This window comes from Gossypium hirsutum, chromosome A10 (assembly GCF_007990345.1).
Source record: "Gossypium hirsutum isolate 1008001.06 chromosome A10, Gossypium_hirsutum_v2.1, whole genome shotgun sequence".
Taxonomy (NCBI): Eukaryota; Viridiplantae; Streptophyta; class Magnoliopsida; order Malvales; family Malvaceae; genus Gossypium; species Gossypium hirsutum.
Genome location: NC_053433.1, coordinates 94,699,274 through 94,706,438, shown reverse-complemented (window position 1 = coordinate 94,706,438; position 7,165 = coordinate 94,699,274).

Genomic DNA, 7,165 nt, shown 5'->3' with positions numbered 1-7,165 from the left:
GCCGTATATTCGTACTGATTTGATAAGGTTGCACGGGTCACCCGAGACGACTGTGGACCGATCAATGGCTGAGTGTCGATCACATTTACCCGGGGCTGTGTGCCGACTATATTACCGTCGCTGATGGCTATGTGCCTAACATGATACAGCTACCGATGGCTTAAAGCCTTCTGATTATGGCTTTGTGTCAACCTACATATGGCTCTGTGCCAACCTGATTATGGCTGTCTGCCAAACGTATTTGCCTAAGGCTATGTGCCAATATATGGTTATTGACGACTCTGTGTCGATCACATTTACCTAGGGTTGTGTGTTGGTTATGTTACTCTAGTTGATGGCTATGTGCCTAACATAATACAGTTATCGATGGCTTTGTGCCACGTATTCTGTTAAGTGGCTTTGCCACATTATCTGTTTCTGGTGGCTATGCCACAAATATCTGTTCTGGTGGCTCTGCCACAATATCTGAATCTGGTGACTCTGTCACAGTATCTGATAACTGAGCAGCAATGCTGCAACTGTGGAGTGTAGGGCTAGGTGGGTTGAGCTATTCCCCACATGGAGTGTAGGGCTGGTACGGGTGAAGTGTAGAAGTTGGTTATAGGCTGGATTGGGTTGGGATTGCATTCACATTCTGATTTTTGATTCTATTACCTGATACTGATTTTGATTTTGATTCTGTTACCTGATACTGATTCCGATTCTGATTCTGTCACCTAATTCTGATTCTAGTTCTGATAATGTTTCTTATTCTGTAATGGGTTAAAGCCCATTTGGTACTGTCTGTTATAATGGGCTAAGGTCCAATTAGTACTGAAACTGTAAGTAAGGCTGGGGCCAGACTTTTAATTCTTTTATATGACTGACTGTTCCTTTTTATAGTAGGGGATTTCACACTAAGTTTTCGTAAACTCACCCCGTTTATTAACCTTTAAGGTAATTTCCAGCCTTAGACGGATCGGGGCTACGAGGGACTCGGAGGAAGCCACACGCACTGTTTATTTTATAGTTTTGATTATTACTTTTAAATGTTTTGTGTTGGTTGTAGTAAAGCCGTTATAATTTTCTGAATTTCAAATTTGAAATTTTACTTATTGTTCTTATAATTGCTAGTATTAGAACACGGTTTTCCAAAGCAACTACTGTTGTTCAAAACATCACGTATCTGCAATTATTTTTAAATCAAGCTTCCGCAACTGCCAAGATTTTTACAAAGTTGTTAAGAATGTTACTCAGCTGAGTTTTCTAACAAGGTTTAAAAAGGGTATAAGTTTTTAATTATTAAGAAGGGTTTTTAATGGAAACATGGCTTTCAAAAAACACTTCAATGTGACATGCCAGATTCGAGCCAAACTTCCAGGCCGGGTTTGGGTTGTTACATTCATCCACATGCCACTTTTATAGCCTTCCCAATGGCGTCACATGCCACTCTGCCACCTGCTTCTTTGTGTTTTATTTTACCCAATTAATACTTAAAATCCCAGTTTAGGGTTTAGGGTTTAGGATTTAGGATCTAGGGTTTAGGGTTTAGAGTGTTAACTTAAGCTTGGGCCTTCTAGAGGCCCACTAACATAATTAAACCTACACCAAACAGACAGAACACAAAAATTTTAAATTTTGGCAACATACACAGAATTCCCAAAAATTGGGGCGTTACAACTCTACCCTCCTTAAAGAAATTTCGTCCTCAAAATTTACCTGATCCAAACAGATGAGGTTATTGCTGTTGCATCGCCTCTTCTGGCTCCCAAGTGGCTTCCTCTCTGCCATGATTAAGCTAAAGAACTTTTACTAACGGCACAGATTTCCTTCTGAGAACCTTAACATCTCGAGCCAATATTTGCACAGGCTCCTCTTCAAAGGTCAAATCAGTCTGAACTTCAATTTTTGCAACTGGCACGACATGAGCAGGGTCAAAACGATAACGCCTTAACATGGAGATGTGAAAAACATCATGAATCCTGTCTAACTCTGGAGGCAATTCCAATTGATAAGCCACTGGGCCTACTCGCTTCAAAACCTGATAAGGCCCAATGAACCGCGGACTCAACTTGCCATTCTTACCAAACCTTAATATCTTCTTCCAAAGAGAAACCTTTAAGAAGATCATATCACCTACTGAGTACTCAATCTCCTTATGCTTCAAATCTGCATACGACTTTTGCCTATCAGATGCTTCTTTTAACCGATCCCTAATTATTCTGACCTTATCCTCAGTATCAGCTACCAACTCTGGTCCAAGAACTTGTCACTCTCCTAGCTCCGTCCAACAACTAGGTGTACGACACCTTCGTCTATACAGTGCTTCATACGGTGCCATTCGAATACTCGCCTGGTAACTGTTATTGTACGCAGATTTTGCCAACGGCAAGTAATCCTCCCAACTACCTCGAAAGTCCATTACGCATCCCCTCAACATGTCCTCCAGAATCTAAATAACCCTTTCCGACTGACCATCAGTTTGGGGATGGAAAGCCGTACTAAAGTTCAATCGCATCCCTAACGCCTCATGCAACTTTTGCCAAAATCGAGATGTGAATCTGGGATCCCGGTTAGAGATAATCGAAATTGGGACTCCATGAAGTTGTACAATCTCCGCCACATACAACTTGGCTAACTTTTGAAGTGAAAAGTCAGTACGTATAGGTATGAAATGGGCTGATTTGGTCAACCTATCCACAATCACCCACACCGAGTCTTTCTTCGATGGTGTTAAGGGCAGCCCACTCACAAAGTCCATGGTTACCCTCTCTCACTTCCAAAGTGGTATCTTCACTGGCTGCAACAGTCCAGAAGGTAATTGATGCTCAGCTTTCACTTGCTGGCATGTCAGACATTTCCCTACAAACTCCGTTACTTCTCGTTTAAGTCCAGGCCACCAGTACAATTCTCGCAAGTCGTGATACAACTTGTTCCCTCCAGGATGCATGGCACAAAGTCCCCCATGAGCTTCCTTCAATATTGTCTGCCTCAAATCAGAGTCCTTTGGAACACAAATTCTTCCTCGGAAGCACAGAACTCCTCCGCCATTTAACCCAAACTCAGAAGTTTCTCCTTCCTTAACTTGTTGAAAACGAGCGACCAAGGACTCATCGTTCAACTGCTTTTCCTTAATCTGATCCACCCAGGTTGGCCTCACTTGCAACTCCGCCAATAGACTTCCATCATCATACAGACTCAGACGAGCAAACATTACTCCCAGATCAGATACAGTTCTATGACTTAGAGCGTCGGCTACCACATTAGCCTTGCGTGGGTGATACTTGATCGAACAGTCATAATCCTTAAGCAACTCAATCCATATCCTTTGCCTAAGGTTCAGCTCCTTTTGAGTCAACAAATACTTAAGACTCTTATGGTCTATGAATATAATACACCTTTCTCCGTACAAGTAATGTCTCCAAATCTTAACTGCAAATATCACTACTGCCAACTCCAAATCATGAGTACGATAGTTCCCCTCGTAAGGCTTAAGCTGTCGTGATGCATATACAACCACCTTACCCTCTTGCATTAACACGTAGCCCAAACCTACATGTGATGCGTCACTATACACAGTAAAATCCTTCCCAAACTCCGGCTAAATTAACACAGGTGCTTCAGTCAGAACTTTTCTCAACTTCTCAAAAGCTTCCTGCTGCTTCTCAGTCCATACAAACGGTACTCCTTTCCTTATGAGTTTTGTCAGAGGTGCTACCATCACAGAAAAACCTTCCACAAACCTTCTGCAGTATCCTGCCAATCCTAGAAAACTCTGTATTTTCGACACTGACCTAGGCAGCTTCCACTCCAAAATTGCTTCAATTTTCCGAGAGTCTACCCTAATCCCCTCAGCAGAGACCACATGACCTAAGAAGGTTATTTCCCTCAACCAAAATTCACACTTGCTAAACTTCGCATAGAGTTCCTTCTCCCTTAACACTTGCAGCACTATACAGAGATGCTCATCATGCTTCGCTTCCGTTTCAGAATATACCAAGATATCATTAATAAAGACGACTACGAACTGATCCAAAAATGGTTGGAACACACGATTCATCAGATCCATAAACGCTGTAGGAGCGTTCGTCAGTCCAAATTGCATAACCAGAAACTCATAATGACCATACCGAGTCCTGAATGTTGTCTTATGGATATCTACCTCCTTGACCCATAACTGATGATATCTAGATCGAAGGTCGATCTTGGAAAATATAGAAGCTCCTCTAAGCTGGTTGAACAGATTGTCAATCCTTGGCAGTGGATACTTATTCTTAATCGTCAATTTGTTCAACTGGCGATAATCAATGCACATCCGCATCGTACCATCTTTCTTTTTCACGAATAGCACCGGTGCTCCCCATGGAGACACGCTTGGCCTAATGAAGCCCCTATCCAGCAACTCTTGAATTTGTGCCTTTAACTCCACTAACTCTTTCGATGCCATCCTATACGGTGTGATGGACACGGGCGCCGTTTCAGGTAACAAGTCGATTCCAAACTCAACTTCTCAGTTCGGAGGCAATCCCGGAAGCTCCTCTGGAAAAATATTTTGGAACTCCTTTACGGTATTAACCTTATCCACTGTCAGACCCTCTTTTTCTAACTGACTTACAAATGCCAAATAGGCCTCACAACCTTTCCGAATCCACTTTTTGGCTCTTAATGCTGACACCACATTGGACAAATAATCCCTTCGCTCACCTATCACCATAACCTCCTCATCCTCTGAGGTCCTTAACACCATTCGTTTAGCAGTGCAATCCAAAGTCGCCTTATGCTTAACAAGCCAGTCCATTCACAGAATAAGATCAAACTCTCCGAACGGTAACTCCATTAGATCTCCAAGGAGAATCCTACCTTGAGTTTCTAAGGGTACATCCCTATACAGTTTGTCTACACTAACCGAGTGACCCAAAGGAATTAGCACATATACCCCACTCATAATCTTCTCAGAGTGCACACCCAACGACCCAGATATGGCACATGCAACATAGGAATGAGTAGATCCAATATCCACCAAAGCAGTATACGACATGCTAGAAACCAAAAAATGCACCAGTTATGACGTCAGGTGCGTCGCCCTCCTCTTGACGACGAGCTGCATACACCAACGCTGGTTTTCGAGCTTCAGCATTTTTGGCACCCCTGCCAGGTGCCCCTCGACCTCGACCATTTCCATTTCCGCCCCTACCTTGTCCATGTCCTCTTGATGGTTGTGGTCCACCTCTCATGGGTTGAGCAACCCTCTGTACCGTAACTTGAGCCTGATCAGCTCTCTGAGGACAGTCCTTAACTCTATGCTCCATAGATCCGTATCGAAAACAAGCACCGGAACGTTTCCTACACTCGCCCAAATGTACCTTACCACAGTCTCCACAGATTGGTGGTCTAACAACATTCATCAGCACAGCTCGAACTGGTTCCTCCACTCTTACTCTCTTAACATTTCTATTAGCACCACCCGAGGTTCCTAAATCCCTCCAAAAACGGTTCTGATCCTTCTCCCGATTCTGCTTTTCAGCACGCTTAACCTCTTCAGCTATCTTTGCCTTCTCCACCAAAATCGCAAAGTCCCGCTCCCTCTGCGGAGCAATCAACACCCTAAGGTCATCTCTAAGACCATCCTCAAAGCGCACACTTCGCTCATATTTCGTAGCGACTATGCCCACGGCATACCAGTTCAGCCTCAGAAACTCAACCTCATACTCAGCAACTGTTTTACCTCTTTGCACCAGATTCAAGAACACCTTTCTACGGGCGTCCACATAACTCGCCCCAACATACTTCCCTTTAAAGGCCATCTTAAACAGTTCCCAAGTTACCCTATCAGCTGGGGTCCCTTCTCTCACAGTGAGCCACCACTGATAGGCCTCGTCCCGTAGCAACGATACGACTCCCTTCATCTTCTGCTCCACATAGTAGTCCAAGTCGTCCATAATCTGTTCTGTGGCCTCCAACCAATATTCCGCCACATTCGGGGCTACACCAAACACGCCCTTAAAGATCTCCGCTCCGTTAGCCCGAAGTCGTTCAGAAATAGATCTCGAATTTCGTTGCCCGTACTTGCCCTGGTAACCCTTTCCAGAACACGAAGCATTGCCTGTGACAGGGCATCATCCCTGGCACCGCGGTCATGAGACTCCACCTCTGTTGTCTGTGGTACCAGTACATCCGCCACCGGCATATGTCCCGAAGACGAAAATCTCGCTCGAGCACTTTCTCGGCCCCTTCCACGGCCTCTTCTATGAGTAGCTCTTGTACTCATATCGTATTATCTGATTATGAATTTTTATGCATTAATTCAATATTCCAGTGTTTATTACAGATGTTTTATAAATCAGACAGTAATTCAAAGTTTGTTTTCGCAGAATCGAAGTCTAGCTACAGTTTTAATCTCTTATCAAATTTTCCTATGGCTTTAGTATCATCTTATCCTAGTAGGGTTTCAGTACAGACAGATAATTCAGGAAAGTTTTTAGAAAAGTTTAGAGTAATACTTACAGGCTTAGGCCGGAGATTCAGAATGCCCCCTTCTAAAGATCTAAATTTTGAAAACGGAGTTTTTCTTTTTTTCAATTTTTATAAAATTTTTGTTTTCGAAAATATTTGCTTTTGTAAACCCATTCCACAACCGAGTTGTTGCAACTTGGCTCTGATACCACTAAATGTAACACCCCAAACCTGGCTAGACATTATGGCCGGAACCGACATGCCACATCGAAGCGTTCAAAACATTTTAGTATTTTTGATCTAGAAGAACTTCCTTAGTATTTTAAAAGATAATTTCATTGTAGGTTAAAGTGAATGGAAGCTATGCACCAGGTAGGAAACTGGGAAAGAGGAGGTGAGTCCATCGGACTGCTTAAGTACCAATCTCCCTTCGGATCCAATCCTAAACATGCACATTGCCACACCTTAACGTCATGTATATTTCCAGGAAACCAATTTGATTAAGTCTTTTTTAGGAAAAGTGATTAATTTTGGAAAATATTTTCATTGCGGAAGCTTTGCTTGTAGTCGTGTTATTTTGAAATCCATTACTGTTTTTAAAAACACGCCCTAAAGCTATCCAATTCCAACAGTTAAATATAAGTAATACCTACCTTAATAAAACATATTAAAACCATCAAAAAATAATAATTACACGGCCTTATTACATTTAAAAAAAAAACAAAACCTTAAA